Genomic DNA, 19938 nt, shown 5'->3' on the forward strand with positions numbered 1-19938 from the left:
AGGGCCCATGTAAGTCAGATTCACAAGGTGGTGCATGTGTCTGGAGTTCCTTTGCAGTGGCCAGAGGCCCTGCAGCACCCATTTCTTTCTCTCTTTCTCTGTCCCTCATATAAATGAATAAAAATAAAATATTTTATTAAAAAATAATTCTTTCTCGGTGCGTACGGAGGCCTCTGTGGGAGATGCCGTGTTTCTGGTGGATGCCAACATCCATCCCCCAGCATGCTCACACACCCTGGTAAACAGCTTCCATGTCAGTAGAGATAACCATCCATGCGGATTTGGCCCAGTCCAACGACGCACCCGCCCGGAGTTCCTGCGTTCCACCTACCCCCACAAACTTGACGTGTCGAGACACATTCAGAGCTTCAGTTTAAGCCCAGCAAGATGGGACTAGCCCTGTGGTTCATTCTAGAGCACCACTTCCAGCAAGGAGCGGGGAGCCAGGCCAGCCAAGGGGTGCCTCAGATCGCCATGGTGATCAGCAGTGGCCCAGCCAAGAACCACATCAGTGAATGGGCGGAGGCGCTGGGGAGGGCAGGCGTCCTCCTTTACGCTCTTGGTGTCAGAGACATAGTTGAGGCAGAGCCCAGGGAGCTTATCAGTTGTCTCATGAAGGACAACTTCACCTTTTGTTCCCAGCTTCAGCCTGAGGCTCGTGATACTCAAGGCAGCTCAACCCATTGACCATGTGTCTCTAGATACTCAGCCTTTCCCTTCTTTCTAATCTGGATATCACAGAATCCCGAACTTTGTCTCTTACAAACCTTTCTACCACCCTTATTTTCCATATGTGTGCTTTTTTTTTTTTTTCCCTCTCACTCTAGCTCAGGCTGACCTGGAATTCACTATGTCGTCTCAGGCTGGCCTTGAACTCACGGCGATCCTCCTACCTCTGCCTCCCAAGTGCTGGGATTAAAGGCGTGCGCCACCACATCCGGCTAACTATCATCTTGTTGGTGCTGTTCAGTTTCCAGTTTCCATAACTTACTTACATCACTCATATGACTGATTCATTATCTCAACGCTGTAAGATAAGCAGGGTAATTAATAGTACTGTTTGCACTTTCCAGATGAGGAAACCAATGCCAGTTACCATGTATGCATGATAGATAGCTAAGGACTGGATCCCCGGTCTTTTGGAGCAGACCTGCTGACGAGAGCCGGTGTGTTAGCTCTGCTTCCCGAAGCAGAGCCGGAGACAAGGATTTGGGACATGCGTAGTTTGTGTATTCGGGACATACATAGGAGTATCTCTTGGAGGTGGCAGTCAGTAAGGATGGGCAGTATGCATGGCAGAGGAAGTAAGGAGAGAGATGATCTCAGGACGGGAGCCTACTGGTGATTTCAAGAGCTTACTTCATGTCTCAGGGTTGTCTTGACCCCTGAATCTGGGTTGAATAAGGAACTGAGCTTTATTAAAAAAAAAAAAAAAAAAAAAAAAAAAAGACTATTCCAACAGCTAGAGGGAAACCTTCCAAAGAGCAGTGCACAAAAATTGTAACAAAGGAATACAGAAAAAGCTGGGCGTGGTGGCACATGCCTTTAATCCCAGAGCTCGGGAGGCAGAGGTAGGAGGATCGCCATGAGTTCGAGGCCACCCTGAGACTCCATAGTGAATTCCAGGTCAGCCTGGGCTAGAGTGAAACCCTACCTCAGAAAACCAAAAAAAAAAAAAAAAAAAAAAAAAACAAGAATACAGAAGACTTGGGTAGAGCACTGATACCATGTACTAAAAAGATCTTATTTTATCTCAAAACAATCCCATGAGAGTGTGAGACTGGCATAAAGATTTCAGTCGGGTAGAGGAGTCTCAGAGAAGTGGGTGACAATAGGTTCCCAGGGCTGCTAATGGTAGAGCCATAATAAAATGTGCCAAGGAATATAGGGCGTATTCTAGCTTTCTGACCTGTTGGTGTTGGCACACCTAGAAATGCGTTTTTTTTTTTGTCCCCAGATAAGATGCTGGGGGCTCACCCTGATGTCCCTTTTGTAGTATGCCGGTAAATTAGCTCAAGGTTTTCCTTCTTCATAAGATTCAAGGGATCGTCCCAGTAGATTTCAGGGTCTGAGGCCTTGGAAGGTGGCGAGTTCCTCAAGAACATTGCCATCACCTTTCCTTTCTCTTCACCATTCACTTCCATTGATTTCGTATTCTGAGCAAAGACTCTCAGCTCCATCCCTCTCTTATAGCTTGCAGAGATGCGTCCCTGGCTGACGCTGTGTTCTCAGTAGACAGCTCAACTAGCATCGGACCCTAGAACTTCCAGAAAGTAAAGAACTTCCTTCACTCTGTTGTCCTGGGGCATGACATCAGCAGCGACCAGGCCCAGGTGGGGCTGGTCCAATATAACGACAACGCCTACCCCAGCCTTTCAGCTGAGCCAGTACTCTTTTTTTTTTTTTTTTAAATTTTATTTTTTTTTATTTTTCAAGGTAGGGTTTTACCCTAGCTCAGGCTGACCTGGAATTCACTATGTAGTCTCAGGGTGGCCTCGAACTCACGGCGATCCTCCTACCTCTGCCTCCCGAGTGCTGGGAGTAAAGGTGTGCGCCACCATGCCCGGCTTGAACTGGTACTCTTTGAAGAGCATGGTCCTGGAGCGCATCCAGAATCTGTCCTGTCGCATGGGAGACACAAACACAGGGAGTGCCCTGGCGTTCATCAGGTCCACTGCTTCACTGAGGAGACTGGCACTTGGCCAAGGACAGTGTTCCTCAGACAGAGATCCTGGTGACGGATGGAGTCAAACGATGGGGTCCAGGATGCAGCCAACTGTTTGAAAGGAGACGGAGGGGCTGTGTATGTGGTGATGGTGGGGTCATCGTGCAGGGTGTCCAGGAGCTGCAAACAATAGCCAGCAGGCCATTTGAGAAGTTTCTCTTCAACACGGAAGACTTCAACATCCTGCAAGATTTCTCAGAAAGTCTCCTTCAGACTCTGTGCTCGGCTGTGGAGGGTAAGATAAAAGGTAAGTTGTGGGCTGGAGAGATGGCTTAGCTGTTAAGGTGCTTGCCTACAAAGCCACAGGACTCAGGTTCGACTCCCTAGGGCCCATGTAAGCCAGATGCACAAGGGGGCGCATGTGTCTGGAGTTTGTTTGCAGTGGCTGGAGGCCCGGGCACGCCCATTCTTCCTTTCTCTCTACCTGCCTATTTCTGTATCTCTCTCTCAAACAAATGAATTATATATATTGGCATTTAAAAGGTAAGTTGTGTCAAGACCCACCACTGAAGTGTTCAGCACTAAGTGAGACATCTTATCACACCTTCCAAAGCTCAGGGACAGTTGCAGAAGAGATGGTGGGAAGAATGTAAGAGCCAAAGGAAGGGGAGGAAGGTTTACAATACTGTCTTCCAGACACTGAGAGGCCTTGATATATTCTTGACCTCACAGTGGCTGATGCTCCCTATATAAGACCTGCATAATGGGAGGGAAAAGTGATGACTAAAAAGAGAGACTAGTTGGAAAGAAAGGAGTCAGTGGATCTGGGAGGGGAAAGGGTGGTTGGTGGGAGGGGATTATGATCATGGTATATTGTTTATATTTATGGAAGTTGTCAATAAAAATGTTTTAAAAAATTCTTTTAAAAATTATTTATTTATTTGAGTGAGAGAGAGAGAGAGAGAGAAAGAGAATGGGTGCTCCGGGGCCTCCAGCTGCTGCAAGTGAACTTCAGACACATGTGACACTTTGTGCATCTGGCTTACATGGGTCCTGGGGAGTGGAACCTGGGCCCTTTGGCTTTGTAGCCAAGCCCCTTAATTGCTAAGCTATCCCTCCAGCCCGATAAAACGTTAAAAAAAAACAAAAAAACAAAACACCTCACCATTCCAGTTCCACTGCTGGGCTGTAATTTGTCAGCATACCGCTGTAGGGGAAGCCAGGTTTACCATTCTTGGAGAACCTGGGAAGGTTTCCTAGAGGAAGGGAGGGTTAAGCTGGGCTTGAAGGATAGAGTTCTTGTAGTTAGAACATCCTACCATGTTCAGAATAAACAGCATGAGTCTTGGAGTATAGGAGACCAATTTTTTTTTGCACGTGCATGTGTGTTTTGTGTGTGCATGTGTGTACCTATGGTCATACATGTGTGTGGATGCACAGCTTCAGGTAGATTCTGTCTACCTCTCAAAAAAAAGAGGCAGTGTCTCACTCTAGCTTAGGCTGATACGAAACTCATTCTGTAGTCCCAGGCTGGCCTTGAACTCACAGTGATCCTCCTAGTTCTGCCTCCCAAGTGCTGGAATTAAAGGTGTGAGCAACCATGTCTGGCTTCTGTCTACCTCTTTAAAATATATATATATATATATATATATATATATATATATATATATATGATATTTAAAATATTTATTTATTTATTTTTTATTTTGAGAGTGACAAACAGAGAGAAAGAGGCAGATAGAGAGAGAGAGAATGGGCGCGGCAGGGCCTCCAGCCACTGCAAACAAACTCCAGACGCGTGCACCCCTTGTGCATCTGGCCTACATGGGTCCTGGGGAATTAAGCCTTGAACCGGGGTCCTAAGGCTTCACAGGCAAGCGCTTAACCAATAAGCCATCTCTCCAGCCCTAAAAATATTTTTATTTATTTATTTGCAGGGGGAGAGCAGTGGAGGGAGACAGAGACTCTGTGTGTGTGTGTGTGTGTGTGTGTGTCTGAGAGAGAGGGAGAGAGAAAGATTATGGGTGTACCAGGGCCTTTTGCAAATGAATTCCAGATGCACGTGCCACTTTGTGCATCTGGCTTTACGTGGGTACTGGGGAATTGAACCTAGGCCACCAGGTTTTGCAAGCAAGCATCTTTAACCACTGAGCCATCTCTTCAGCCCCCCACCTCCATCTACATCCTTTTGAGACAGGGATTCTAATTGGTCTGGAGCTCTTCAATTAGGTAGATTGGCTAGTCAGCAAGCTCCAGGGATCCGTTATCTCCTCAGCGCTGGGATTACAAGTGCGCATCACCACGTCTGGCATTGATGTGGTGCTGGGGCTCAGATCAGATTCTCAGGCGCGCTCAGTGGGCACTTTTCCCACTGAGTTATCTCCCTAGCCTGTGACCTGTTCTTTTTTTCTTTTCCATCTTTCCTCTGCCACATTTAGTTATGTGACCGTGGATAGTAGATTTACTCCCTTCATTTCCTCAAGTGCACAGCGAAGAGAGTAATCCTTAGAGAAGAATGATTCATGAGGAGCGGATCAGAGGAAGTGCACTAAAAGCTGCAGTAAGGAAACCACTTAGAAGCGGTTAATTTCCCCTTTGCCCCCTCCGTGGTCGAAGAACAATAATGCAAAGCCAGAAGAGGGACGGAGCCTTGAGACAGATCCCCACAGAGAGGAGGGGACATTCGGAAACAAAACGTATGAAGCCACTTCCTCACCCCTCACATCATCCCCGCAAAACCACCCCTGTTGCTCTGTTTCACCAGAACTTGATTTCCGTTCTTCTCCCACACTCCCTCCCCCGCTTCCTCTTTCCCACTTCCAGAATTCACCAAGGTCTACGTGCACGTGGTCTTTCTTTTTTTAATTAATTAATTTATTTAAAAAAAATTTATTTAGCCGGGCATGGTGGCGCACGCCTTTAATCCCAGCACTTGGAAGGCAGAGGTAGGAGGATCGCTGTGAGTTCAAGGACACCCTGAGACTACAGAGTGAATTCCAGGTCAGCCTGGGCTAGAGTGAGACCCTACCTCAAAAAACAAAAAACAAAACAAAAAAAATTTATTTATTTGAAAGTGACAGACAGAGAAAGAGGCAGACAGACAGAGAGAGAAAGAATGGGTGCACCAGGGCTTCCAGCCACTGCAAACAAACTCCAGACACGCGTGCCCCCTTGTGCATCTGGCTAACGTGGGTCCTGGGGAACCGAGCCTTGAACCGGGATCCTTAGGCTTCACAGGCAAGCGCTTAACCACTAAGCCATCTCTCCAGCCCGACATGTGGTCTTTCCTGTTAATGCCTTGCAGGATGGGCATTTCATGGGCTAGTTTCCAGTGGGTGCGGAATTTCATCTCCAGGGAGGTTGGCATGCTGGGGGTTGGCAGGGACAGGTATCAGGTTGGCTGGCTCAGCAGGGCAATCAAGGTCACACTGAGTTTTTGTTCAACACCTTCAAGACCCGAGATGAGGTGACTCCTCATGTACACGAGCTCTTTGGGCACCGAGGTGATGGTTCCAGGAGGACAGGCGAAGCGCTGAGCTTCCTCCGCCAGGCCTTCTTCCAGGAGGCTGCAGGAAACTGGTTCCTCCAGGGAGTTCCCCAGTAGGCAGGGGTCATTACCTCGGGCAAATCTGAGGGTGAGGTCTGGGATGCTGCGCAGACTCTCAGAGAGAAAAGTGTGAATGTCCTATCTGTGGGAGTGCAGGACTTCAACAGGAGAGAACTGGATGGGATAGGGTCTCTGGTCCTTGTACCCGACTTAAGGAGAAGGTGGAATCAGACAGAGAATGCAGGATCTCAACAGCCAGAGCTCAGGACCAAGGCTGTGGAGGACGATATAGGAGGTAAGTGTTGGTTCATGGCTTTGAGAGCCACTGGGAGGTCACAATATTAGAAGAAAATTGGGGGTGGGGTGGGAATGTAGCTCAGTTGATAGAGGGCTTGGTAGGCATGTATGAAGTCTTGGGATTGGTCCCTAGCACCACATACACTGGGCATGACGGTGCATGCCTCTAATCCCAGAACTTGGGAGATGTAGGTAGGAAGATCAGAAATCCAAGGTCATCCTCAGCTATATATTGAGTTCCAGGCCAGCCTGAGATGTGTGAAGGGGGAAGGAGGGCAAAGAGGATTCTGGGGAAAGGGTGGAGGGGCATTCCGGATCCCTTGCTTTTGGGTCACTATCCTCTGTAGATAGGGAAGAGAAGGGGCAGTGTATACATCTTGCAGTGTCGGTGTGACTACAGTGGTATTGCATAATAAATCATCTGAAAAGTCAGCGGCTGCAAATAGTAATTCAGCCTCACTGATCTGGGTCAGCCGATCTTGATTAGGTCCAAATGAATAGCTCTGCAGATCATGTCTCGGTTCTCATCCACAGATCTGAGGCTTGGCTGACTTAAGCTTGGCTCTGGACCCGAGGTCATCAGGCTAGATTGAGGGTGTAACTGCAGAGATACAAGAGAGAAATCCAATTACCTTTCAGACTCCTTCAGTATCTGCTAACGTTCCATTAGCCAAAGTAAGTCGTTGGGACTATGCCAGCGTCAGTAAAGGAACAGTATATTGTTCCCATGGAGATGAGAAGTAGGGAGGGGAATCTTTCTGAATAATAATGCAAACTATGATATATACCTTTCCCAGAGTGATCATTCAATCTTTCCTTCAGACATTAGAGTTTTTCCTTAGGCTGGCATTCAAGGTACATGTCCAGGAGATGTTCTTGGTCTTTTAGAAAGGACAAACCACACTGTAGTTTGTCCTGTGTATTATTTTATTTTTTTAATTTTTTGTTATTTTTATTTATTTATTTGAGAGCGACAGACAGAGAAAAACATAAAAGAGGCAGATAGAAAGAGGGAGAGAGAATGGGCGGCCAGGGCCTCCAGCCACTGCAAATGAACTCCAGACGCGTGCGCCCCCTTGTGCATCTGGCTAATGTGGGCCCCGGGGAGTCGAGCCTTGAACCGGGGTCCCTAGGCTTCACAGGCAAGTGCTTAACCGCTAAGCCATCTCTCCAGCCCCTAGTGTATTATTATAGAGGTAACTCACTCTCTTCTTCCTCCCTCCTCCCTTCCTTCCTTCTGAGAGACAGAGAAGGAGAGAGGGGGGTGGGACGGGCAGACAGAGAATGGGTGTGCCAGGGCCTCCAGCCACTGCAAACGCACCGCAGATGCATGTGTCACCTCGTGCCTCTGGCTTACATGGGACCTGGGGATGGGACCTGGGGAACTGAACCTAGGTCCTTTGGCTTTGCAGGTAACCGCCTTAACTGCTAAGCCATTTCTCCAAGCCCGACAGGTAACACTTCTGATTCCTGCCAGGAGCATGTCTGAGTCATTGCGTGATCCAAAACATCCTCCTTGTAGCAGTTTCCTTGAAGGAAAGAGTTGACTCCGACTTCCAGTTCCAGAGGCAGAGTCCATGGGAAAGCAGAGCAGGTGCAGGGAACCAGCGTCACATCAACAGCGAAAGAAAACGCAAGCGAGGCTGGACTATGCAATTTCAACCACTTCCCCCTGCAGGGCTCCACTTCCTAAAGGTTCCCCAAGTTTTCAGACAGCGCCACCATCCGGTGAGTAAATATTCAAGCATAGGCGCCTAGGGGGAAGGTTGGTGGTTATTTTACATTCAAACCACCACACTTATGTATTCCCAAAATGTCCCCTGATGATGGCTATACTTTTGATTGGAAACCATCGAACCTTAGTATGTATGTATGTATGTATGTATGTATGTATGTATGTATGTATGTATGTATGTATGTATGTATGTATGTATGTATTTAGAGACACACACAGAGAAGTGCCATGGCCTCCAGCCACTGCAAATGAACTCCAGAATCATGCATCTGGATTCCGTGGTCCTGGGAAATGGAACCTGGGGTCCTTAGGTTTTGCAGACAAGCGCCTTAACCACTAAGCCATTTCTCTAGCCCCAGTTTTTATCCTCAAATCAGAGAAAAGTCCTCGTTATAATTTGTTGTTTTCATCTTTGACCAAGGAAGAGAGAGGAAAAATTATTGAATGAAGGAAGTTTTAGACCTGTGATGGAGATTTGACTCAGGGTCTCTTGAAGCTAGATAATGAAGAGCACTCAGATACTTGTTAGAGACTTAGAGAGTGATTGTAATGTACCTTATGGTAAATGCTCAGTATTTTTTTAACAATTAAATTTTTTTATTTTATTTTAGAGAGAGTGAGAGACAGAGAGAATTGGAGCACCAGGGCTTCAGCCGCTGCCATTGAACTCCAGATGCTTGTGCCACCTAGTGGGCATGTGTGATCTTGTGCTTGCCTCACCTTTGTGTGTCTGGTTTATGTGGGATCTGGAGAGTCAAACATGGGTCCTTAGGCTTTGCAGGCAAACGCCTTAACTGATAAGCCATCCCTCCAGCCTTTTTTTTTTTTTTTTAACAGTTTGCAAGTGATGTGAAAATCTTTCTTGTGAGAATTTTTTCCTAAGGAAAGGAAAGTTTATTCTGGCCCACAATGCTAGGGTTTTGTCATCATAGCAGCCATGAAGGCAGGTACTTGAGGCATCTGCCTTCAGAAAACAGAGAGAGAGATGAATGTACTTTCTCAACTTGCTTTCTCCTTTTTTTAAAAAATTATTATTTACTTCTTTGCAAGCAGAGAGAGAGAGAGAGAGACAGAGACAGAGGGAGAAGAGAGACAGGCAAAAGGAATGCATATGTCAGGGCCTCCAGCTGCTGTTTATGAACTCCAGATGCATGTGCCTCTTTGTGCATCTGGCTTTACGTGGGTACTGGGGAGTCCAACCCTGGTCTTTAGGCTTTTCAGCAAATGCCTTACCCACTGAGCATCTCTCCCACCTGCTTTCTCATTATTTTTTCAGTCTAGGATCCAGCCAAAGGAATGGTGCAGTGTGTGTGCATGGTGAGGACTGGTTTCTCCACTCACTTATTCTAGTCTAGACAATCCCTTCTTGTGGGAACTCTGACATGGGCATGAACTCAGTGGTGGTCTTTGACTATTATACCAAATAAAGGTTTCACTAAATCCTAACATTTGTGAGTAGGAGTTACTATATTAGTATAATTTAAAACACTATAGCTGGGCATCATAGCACGTGCCTTTAATCCCAGCACTTGGGAGGCAGAGGTAGGAGGATCACCATGAGTTCAAGGCCACCCTGAGACTACATAGTGAATTCCAGGTCAGCCTGGGCTAGAGTGAGACCCTACCTTGAAAAACAAAACAAAACAAAATGAAACAAAGAAATTTAAAACACTATGTATGGTATTTACTACATATATAATTCTTTTCATATTTTATTTTTATGTATTTATTTGACAGGGGAAAGGGGGGGGGAAAGACTGTGTACACCAGGGCCTCCAGCCACTGGAAACGAACTCCAGACACTTGTGCTCCCCTATGAATCTGGCTAATGTGGGTCCTGGGGAATCGAATCTGGGTCCTTTGGCTTTGCGGACAAATGCCTTAACTGCTAAGCCATCCCTTCCAGTCTGATAATTTTTTTTTATAGATGAGTGTTGTCTTTATTATTACTTATTTCTCATGCTCAAACCTTCCTTCTTTTGTTTTTGTTTGTTTCCAGCATGTCCAACTACTGTCCCTGCTGACTTGGAACTCCCTGTTGAGGAATTTAGCAGGGTTGGGCAGTCCAATTTCCAACAAGTTGTCAAGTTTCTAAAGACCACTGTGGACTCTCTGAATATCCACCCTGATGCTGTGAGTGTTTGCTTGGTTCTTTTCAGTGAGAAGCCATGACTGGAATTTTCCTTGGGTACCGATCAGAAGGCTGCCCAAGCCTTGGAACATTTGGACAAATTAACCCACCAAGGCAGGGAAAGATGAAGACAGGTGAAGCAATGGATTTCCCGAGGAATGAAGTTTTCATTCCAAAAGGGCAGCCGGTTGAGCCAAGGCACGCAAAAGATAGCTGTGGTCACCATGGAAGGGTTTCTCTGTGGACAGCATGTTTAGACCTGCTTATCGTCTCCGCAGGGCGAAGGTTACCATCTATGCAGTGGGCACCCAGCCTGCCTCAGAGAGTAGGGGCCTGGAGAAGATGGCCACACATGCTCCTTGGAAGCATGTCCTCTGCCTCAAGTCCTTTCTGCAACTGGTTGTTGTGGGCAGGAAGCTTAAAAACCGGCTCTGCCCTGAGAGTGTAGGCAAAGCCCATTCTCAGATAGGCTGCCCCTGCAAGAAGGTAGGAGGGCCTTTTTCATATACGACTTTTCTTTGTCTTATGTGTATGTTTATGTGGTGTGTGAATGTATGCATGCCTCTCTGTCTCTCTGTGTGTGTGTGCATGTGTGTGGGTGTGTGGAGGCCAAAGGTCAACACTGGGTGTCTTCCACAATTGTGCTCCACTTTATTTTATTTTTTCTGATTTAAAAAAAATCTGTTTTTATTTATTTGAGAGAAAGAGAGAGAGAGAAAGGGGAGAATAAGCACGCAGAATGGGCACCCAGACACGTTGCCACCTAGTGCATCTGGCTTATGTGGGTCCTGGAGAATCAAACCTGCATCCTTTGGCAAGCACCTTAACTGCTAAGCCATCTCTACAGCCATAGTGTATTTTAATTTCCATTAATTAGAAACTTTGTTGTGTGGACAAATCATCTGTTGGTCCCACTCTCCTCCTCCCTGCCCCCATTCCACTGAGAGTCCTCCTCAGTGGGGTTATTCATGGGCTTATGGGTTCTGAGTTATGAGAGAAGCAGTCAGTGACTGGGAGGTGGGCCCACTTTATTTTCTGAGACAAGGTCTCTTACTAAAGCTGGAGCTCACTGACTTGGCTACACTGGGGATCCTCCTGCCTCTGCCTCCCCAGAGCTGAGTTTATAGGAGTGCAGCACTATGTCCAGCTTTTATTTTATTTTATTTTTTACTTTTAATTTGTAGCAGCTTAAAAAATTTATTACTATTATTTTTTAATATTTTATTTTTCTTTGAGAGGAAGGGAGGGAGGGAGAGAGATAGAGAGAGAGAAAATGAGCACATCAGGGCCTCCAGCCACTGCACTCCAGATGTGTGTGCCCCCTTGTGCAGCTGGTTTATGTGGGTCCTGGGGACTCAAACCTGGGTCCTTTGGCTTTGCAGGCAAGTACCTTAACCAACAAGCCATCTTTCCAGCTCTGTAGCAGCGTTTTGTTTTAATTGGTTACCTAAGCCCATATACAAAATTAGGAACACATTTAGATGCCTCTCTTTGAATGAATGTTTTAGTCTTTTTTAACTGGGTTAAAAAAGTAAAACCAAGCCAGGCATTGTGGCGCATGCCTTTAATCCTCACACTCAGGAGGCAGAGGTAGGAGGATCGTTGTGAGTTCGAGACCACCCTGAGACTACATAGTTAATTCCAGGTCAGCCTGGACCAGCATGAGACCTTACCTTGAAAAACCAAAAAAAAAAAAAAAAAAGTAAAACAATGCAATTTCAAAACACTATTTTGAAAACATAAAAGTGTAGCAATATACTTAGTTTCTTTTATCTACGGAATGGTGCAATTCCAGTTTTCCAGTTTGAAAAGGGTATGGTTACAACAAACCGAATCAAGCAAATGCACACATGTGTCTGCTTGATTGATGCTGATGTTACTTCATGGCTAGTTTGCACTTCAAACATGAGAGGACATAGGAGTCATCACAGTAGAGACCTGATTTTAACCCTAACGTGTGCAAAATTTGAAAGGTTACTGTCAGTTAAGTATGGAGTTTGGAAGAAACTAAAATGGAAGGGGGGGGGGACCATTTACAATATCAAGAAGATTTGGACTTCAAGGATTTCACCAAATTGTGTGACTTGATTTTGACTTTGTTACTTCTAATTTTTTTTTTTCTGAGGTAGGGTCTCGCTCTAGCTCAGGCTGACCTGGAATTCACTATATATCTGTTGTAGTCTTGTTTGCATTGCTGGTAGAAATCATTCAACCAAGAACAGCTTGTGGGAAAAAGAGGTTTATATTGGCTTGTAGGCTTGAGGGGAAGCTCCACGATGACAGGGAAAATGATGACATATATTAAAACAGATTCTCTAGCAAGTCAAAATCTTGCAGTTGACACATACGCTTGTATCCACTTTAGATACAAGACATAACTCACTCCTTAAAGCGGCTCCACCATGGCAGAAACATAGTTGTAATGAGCGCACATGTGGAACGTGTTATTTACCAGTGAAGACACCCCAGCAGATTCACAAAACTCTCATGTCGTCTTCATCACAGCAAAGACACCCCTACCTGAGAACTGACTTAGTTTATACTTTCTATCTTTGTAAAAAACTTTTTAAAAAAGTTTTATTTATTTGGGAGAGAGAGACAGAGACACACACACAGAGAATGGGTGCACCAGGGCCTCCAGCCACTGCAAATGAAATCCAGTAAACAAGAACAAAACAACAAAATCATTTCTGTAACAGCACAAATTATTTATTTAAAAATCTTAAATCCATATTTATTCATTAATATGGGTCAGTCAATTTGCCAAAAGCAATGACTTTACATAGTAACACCAGATCTTGCAGAATTTGAGATCGCTGCAAATCAGGCTTATAAATAAGTGCAGATCATTTTCTTTCACAGATCCATGTTTGTATCTTACTGTGTGCAGAGGCTTTTAGAGCCTCTGAATAAACTTTCCCAGGACTCAAAGAATGAATGAAGTCTTAGAATGCTTCTAAATAGTTGCTGGTTTGTTGCCAACCACAGTATCAAAAGCACTGGTTAGTAAGTAAAAAATGTTTTAAGACTAAATTACAGTAAACAGGAAAGCTCCACAGTTTAAGCCAAAGACAAATCACCCATATCCAATTATCAAATTAAACAAAAAGATATTAACTCCTGAGGGGCTGGAGAGATGTCTCAGTGATTAAGGCACTTGCCTGCAAAGCCAAAGGGCCCAGGTTCGACTCCCCAGTACCCATGTAAGCCAGATACATAAAGGGGGGCACACGCATCTGGAGTTTGTTAGCAGTGGCTGGAGGCCCTGGAACACTCATTCTCTCTCTCTCTCTTCCCAACCCTGCCTATTTCTCTCTCTCTCGCTAATAAATAAAGAAAAAATAATATATTTAAGATATTAACTCCTGAAAGCTGAAAGCAAGACTTAAAAAAAAAAAACAAAAACCCACCAGCTGGGTGTGTGGCGCATACTTTTAATCCCAGCACTCAGGAGGCAGAGGTAGGAGGATCTCCATGAGTTCGAGGCCACCCTGAGACTCCATAGTGAATTCCAGGTCAGCCTGGGCTAGGGCGAAACCCTACCTCAAAAAACAAAACAAAAAAAGCCTAAAAAAAAATCACCAATGAATATTTTAGACCTTTGCTATTTGTGTTTCTTTTGCTTCTTAAATTTATTCATTTTCTTTTTCTTTGCAGGCAGGGACTTTTGCTTTCAATTTAAAGCAGAAGTTCAAGTCCGTAACAGGTTGCAGCTCAGGCAGCATACCATGCAGAGCATTTGATTACTTCAACACAGCAGGACCACGCAGTGTGGCCAGCCTGTACTTGGGGGCTGGGGATCTGAACTCAGGTCCTCACGCTTGCATGGCAAACACGAGCACTTTGCTGACTAAAGCATCTCTCCAGCCCCCATAGTGATTTTGACACCACTACCCCTCCATCCTCCCCTCTCCACCTCCATCCAAGCAAAAAGGAAATTTTGGAGGCAACTCATTAAAACAGAAACCTCCAGTTTAGCAACTCTATATTTTCTCCTTATTCTAAGCAGTGGAAAGAATATAAACTAAAGAGCAAACATTCCTCTTTCTTCTTATTTTATTTCCTTATCCCCTTAGACACTTTGGTGGAGATATATGTATATTTACAATAGAATCCTGGGAGGACTGAGCATGGACAGGCAAAATCTTAAGTAACATAGTGTAGAAAACTATTTTCTTTTATTATTATTATTAGGATTTTTTTTGTTTTGTTTTGTTTTTTGAGGTAGGGTCTCACTGTGGTCCAGGCTGGCCTGGAATTCACTATGTAGTCTCAGGCTGGCCTCAAACTCACAGAGATCCTCCTACTTCTGGGATTAAAGGCGTGAGCCACAATGCCCGGCTTAGAAAACTATTTTACAAAAAGATACATACAGTTTAAAGATTTTAAAATTTTAACTTAAGGTATATAAATGAACATTAATTTGGCAGTCTTCTGGTGTGTGACCAAGGCTTCTTTGAGCATCAGGCTTCTATGTATTTTCATCATAATCATCCAGTGGTATATTATTACCTATTATTTCCAGTTTAATTTCATTTTGTAAAATAAAAAATATTTTAAAATTTATTTTCAAGAGAGAGAGAGGGAGAGAGAGACAGAGAGAGAGAGAGAGAGAGGGAATAGATGAGGGAGAGGCGGGGAATGGGTGTACCAGGGCCTCTTGCCACTGCAAACAAATTTCAGATGTATGCACCCCTTTGCATGTCTGGCTTCATGTGGATACTGGGGAATCAAACCTGGGCCCCCATCAGGCTTTTCAAGCAAATGCCTTTAACCTTGGAATCATCTTCCCAGCCTCCTTAGTTTCTTTTTTTTTTTTTAATTTATTTATTTATTTATTTGAGAGCAACAGACACAGAGAGAAAGACAGATAGAGGGAGAGAGAGAGAATGGGCGCTCCAGGGCTTCCAGCCTCTGCAAACGAACTCCAGACTCATGCGCCCCCTTGTGCATCTGGCTAACGTGGGACCTGGGGAACCGAGCCTCGAACCGGGGTCCTTAGGCTTCACAGGCAAGCACTTAACCGCTAAGCCATCTCTCCAGCCCGCTCCTTAGTTTCTTTAAAGTGAGAAGACAATTTAGCTACTTCTGAAATAATTCAAGTACATAAGTTCTTACTGATTCTTATGATCTCAAATATTAAGTTTTTCACAGCGCTGGCTAGTATAATAGCATTTTTAAAAAATTCAACATGCCTTTATTATTGTAGAGGCAGTTAAATCTAGTTTTCATAGATGCTGTGAACCTTTTAAATTCAGATTCATATTTTGTTGATCTGTACAGCATTTGATTAATTGTTTAATGATAATAAAACTGTCACAAACAAGCTGGGAATGGACCCACCTGCTTCATAATAAGCTTTTTCCTTCACTGAGCACCGCAGACCATGGGCACTCAGCATTTTGTAGGGAACGTCACTCCTGTTTTATAGACAGAAGAGAAAACAGTACTTTACCTGGTGAGTTATATAGGTGGACGCCACTGTTTTTCAAATAGGGTCTCCCATAGCCCCAGCTTGTCTTTTTTTTTCTCTTCAATTTTTTTTATTAACAACCTCCATGATTATAAACAATTTCCCATGGTAATACCCTTCCTCTCCCCACTTTCCCCTTTGAAACTCCATTCTCCATCATATCCCCTCCCCATCTCAATCAGTCTCTCTTTTATTTTGAAGTCATCATCTTTTCCTCCTCGTATGATGGTTTTGTGCAGGTAGTGTCAGGCACTGTGAGGTCATGGATATCCAGGCCATTTTGTGCCCCCCCCCCCAAGCTGGTCTTGAACTCACTATGTTGCTGAGGATAGTCTTGGGCTACTGATCCTCGCGTCTACCTCCCAAACTTCTGTGTATATGTGTATGCCACCATGCCCAGCTAAAAATACCTAAATTTTAATTCTCTTTGGCAGTTATAAAAATGGTCTGGAGTTCATTTGCAGTGGCTGTAGGCCCTCGTAGGCTCATTCTCTCTCTCCCTATCTCTCTGTGCTTGAAAATAAATAAATAAAAATATTTTAAAAAGAGGATAGCCCAACGGGAATATGGCTAATTTGCACTATGTTTGTACTATCAAAGTTCCCAATAAAAATTTCTTTAAAGATCCCTATGTCTGAACATCTCTTTTTCTTATTTTTGTCCATCCACATCAGTATTTCTTAGATTTGAATTAGAATAATAGATTTAAATTGGAGTCACCAAAATGCAGATAATGGACTTAGAAATTCAAGACTGTGATTATGTCTTCATGGGGGGAAATCATCGAGCTTAAAAAAATACTAACTAATCTTATGATTACTTGTTGTGAGGTCTGGAGAGATGAATTATACAAATAAGTTTCCATCTTCCTGTTTGACTGGTATTGTTAGTTCTTCTTGTTCTGGGAGTGCGAGAATGGTTTAAGATGAATTTTCTAGCATTGTAAAACCCTGTCTGAATTCTGAAAGGTTGGGGAAGGAGAGAAAAAGGAGCCTAGCTAGTTCATATGTGGAAAGTTAACTGCTATTCCAGACTGCATAGCAGCTGAGAAAAACTTTAAAAAAGATATTTTATTTTATTTTATTTATGAGAGGGAGAGATAGAATGGGTACACCGGGGCCTCTAGTCACTGCAAACGAACTCCAGACACGTGCACCAGCTGTGCGTCTGGCTTTACGTGGCTACTGGGGAATCGAACCCAGGTCCTTAGGCTTTGCAGACAAGAACTTAACTGCTAAGCCATCTCTCCAACCCCTCTCTGACATTTTGCTTTCAGTTTATCCTCAACCTCCTTTCTTTCTTTCTTTCTTTCTTTCTTTCTTTCTTTCTTTCTTTCTTTCTTTCTTTCTCTCTCTCTCTCTCTTTCTTTCTTTATGGTTTTTCAAGGTACGGTTTTACTCTAGTCCAGGCTGACCTGGGATTCACTCTGTAGTCTCCGGGTGGCCTCAAACACATGGTGATCCTCCAACCTCTGCCTCCACCACGTCAGGCTATGTCTATTTTTTGTTTTTTATTCCTCAACTTTCTTGTAGAGAAATGTCAAGTTACAGGGGCTTTATGTATTCAATGAGGGGTGATGAGAGGCAGATTCTGCCACTGGGATGTCAGTGGCTTACCAGAGGACACTGGGAGAGGAGCAGAGATTCAAGAATGAAGGGGAAGGTGTCTCGTAGGGAGTGAGGGGCAGGTAACCTCTAGGGTTTGCTGTAGACAACTGAGGCTCATTCTTCTGGCACCTCAAGGAAGCTGCGGTATTTAACCCAACTGTTAAGTACCAGCTGTTGGTTGGCGCGGATTATCACCTCCCTTTCAGGCACTTTGGTCTGCCCAGATTGTTGGCTGGTCAAGCTTAATGCCCAGGAGACAATGAGTGCTGAGGGAATAGGGTGAAGATTGGCATTCGTGGCTTTGGCTACACACCATCCCAGACTGCTTTTTTAAAAAAAATCTTTATACTTATTTATTTGCGATAGACGGATAGATAGATAGATAGAGACAGACAGACAGACGGAGAGAATGAGTGCACCAGAGCCTCTAGCCACTGCAAATGAACTCCAGACACATGCGCCACCTAGTGTGCATGTGCTACCTTGCGTCACTGTGTGTCTAGCTTATGTGGGACCTGGAGAGTTGAACATGGGTCCTTAGGCTTGGCAGGCAAGCGCCTTAACCGCTAAGCCATCTCTCCAGCCTTATAATGTCTTTTCATCATAGCCATCCCTCATCACCCTCTCTTACCCTCTTCCCACGCCAGCTGAAGCTCTTCTTCCCATCTCGTTCTCTTCCCACGTTCATGTCTGGTTTTTTTCTTTTTTTTTTTCTTTTTTTGGGACCCACAGAGTTTAGTTAGGATTGCTTGCATGAGCCTGGATAGGAGGTTATTTGCCACAGCATGGACAATTTACCAGTGGCTACATACCACTGGACAAAATGTCTTCCCCAGTACATATATATATATATATATATATTTTTTTTTTTTTTGCGGGGGGGGCAGGGTCTCACTGTAGCCCAGGCTGACCTGGAACTCACTCTGTAGCCTCAGGCTGAGTTACAACTCACAAATGTCTCCCGAATGCTGGGCTTAAATGTACACCTCACCACGCACCTCCCCCTGCCGTTTTTGTCTCTTTAAAATCAGAGGTTGGAGCTAGGAAGATAATTCAGTAAGCCTGAGGACTTGAGTTCAATCCCCACTATTTATGTGGAAATCTCGGGCGTGGTGGCACTTGCCTGTAATTTCAGTGCTGGGGAGGATCCCTGGGCCTTGCTGGCCACATAGTCTAGCCTGATCGGTGAGCCTCAGGCCAGTAAGTTAGCCTGTCTCAAAAAGAGGGGGATGATGTTCCTAGAATGATACCCAAAGTTGTCCTCTGCCCTCCATACATGCCTGCACACACACACACACACACACACACACACACACACACACACAGTACACACATGCACACAGTTAAAAATAAAGCAACAGAAGAACCCACATCCTACATTCTCTCCCCCAGCTGTGGCTTTTCATTCTTGAAGTGTGATTCCGTTTGGCAAGTGAGCTTTGAGCACAAAGTGACAGTGACCTGGAATAGACCAAACTGGTCAAATTTTATGTCTTTATCCCAGAGCTTGTCTTCGTGTTGACACTTGTTTGTGCTGAGTTGCAGAAATTTTGCTCTGTTGACTTTCTGTTCGTTCCCTTTAAATGCATGTCCCTATTGTGTCTAGGCAGCTCTCGACTGTTCCTGGGGCTTGAAAGTCACTGGCTTGAAGCTTTGACAGAATATTCTGTCTTGCTTCTTACCCCTCCAGCCTGTACGAGTAGGCAAGCTGATATCATCTTCCTGGTGGACGGCTCAGATTCCATCTCCCAGGAAAAACTTTGAAAAGATGAAAGACTTCATGGAGAGAATGGTGAACCCATCCAGCCTTGGTGCTGATGAAATCCAGATTGGTCTTTTGTAGTTCAGCTCTAACGCCCCAAGAAGAATTCAGGCTGAAGCAATTCTCCTCAGAGGTGGCCGTGCGCAGGGCCATCCTGGCTGTCCGGCAAACGAATGAGGGTCCCCGTTCGGTACCGTGCTGGGAAAGCCTTGAATCTCACACTGCCTTTCTTTGACAGTTCAAGGGGAGGGAGACCCGCTGTGTATCAGTATTTGATTGTAATCACCGATGGGGTCTCTCAGGATAATGTAGCCATCTCCAGCCAAAGCCCTGAGGGACAGAAACATCATCATCATCATCATCATCATCATCATCATCATCATCATCATCATAATTATTATTATTATTTTTGCTATTGGGGTGAGAGCGGCCCACAACTCCCAGTTTTTGGAAATTACTGATGATCAAGACAAAGTGTTATTATGAAGAAAATTTTGAGTCCCTCCAGAACTCGGAGAAACTCTTTATAAGGTCTGTTGTTCTCAAGGTGAGTCACAGAGAAATGATTTGATCTGCAAGTTGTCATAGGTGATAGGGCCCTTGCAACTCTCTTAATAATATAACTCGAATCTGGCCTGGAGAGATGGCTTAGTGGTTAAGGCACTTGCCTGCAAGTCTAAAGATCCTGGTTCAATTCCCTAGGACCCACGTAAGCCAGATG

At 44.7% G+C, this 19938-nt stretch overlaps 1 pseudogene; it reads left to right on the forward strand.

The window, feature by feature from the left end:
- The first annotated feature begins 222 nt into the window (after positions 1-222).
- Positions 223-19938, forward strand: part of LOC101604002 — a 117933-nt pseudogene continuing 98217 nt past the window's right edge.

Source organism: Jaculus jaculus, chromosome 17 (assembly GCF_020740685.1).
Source record: "Jaculus jaculus isolate mJacJac1 chromosome 17, mJacJac1.mat.Y.cur, whole genome shotgun sequence".
NCBI lineage: Eukaryota > Metazoa > Chordata > Mammalia > Rodentia > Dipodidae > Jaculus > Jaculus jaculus.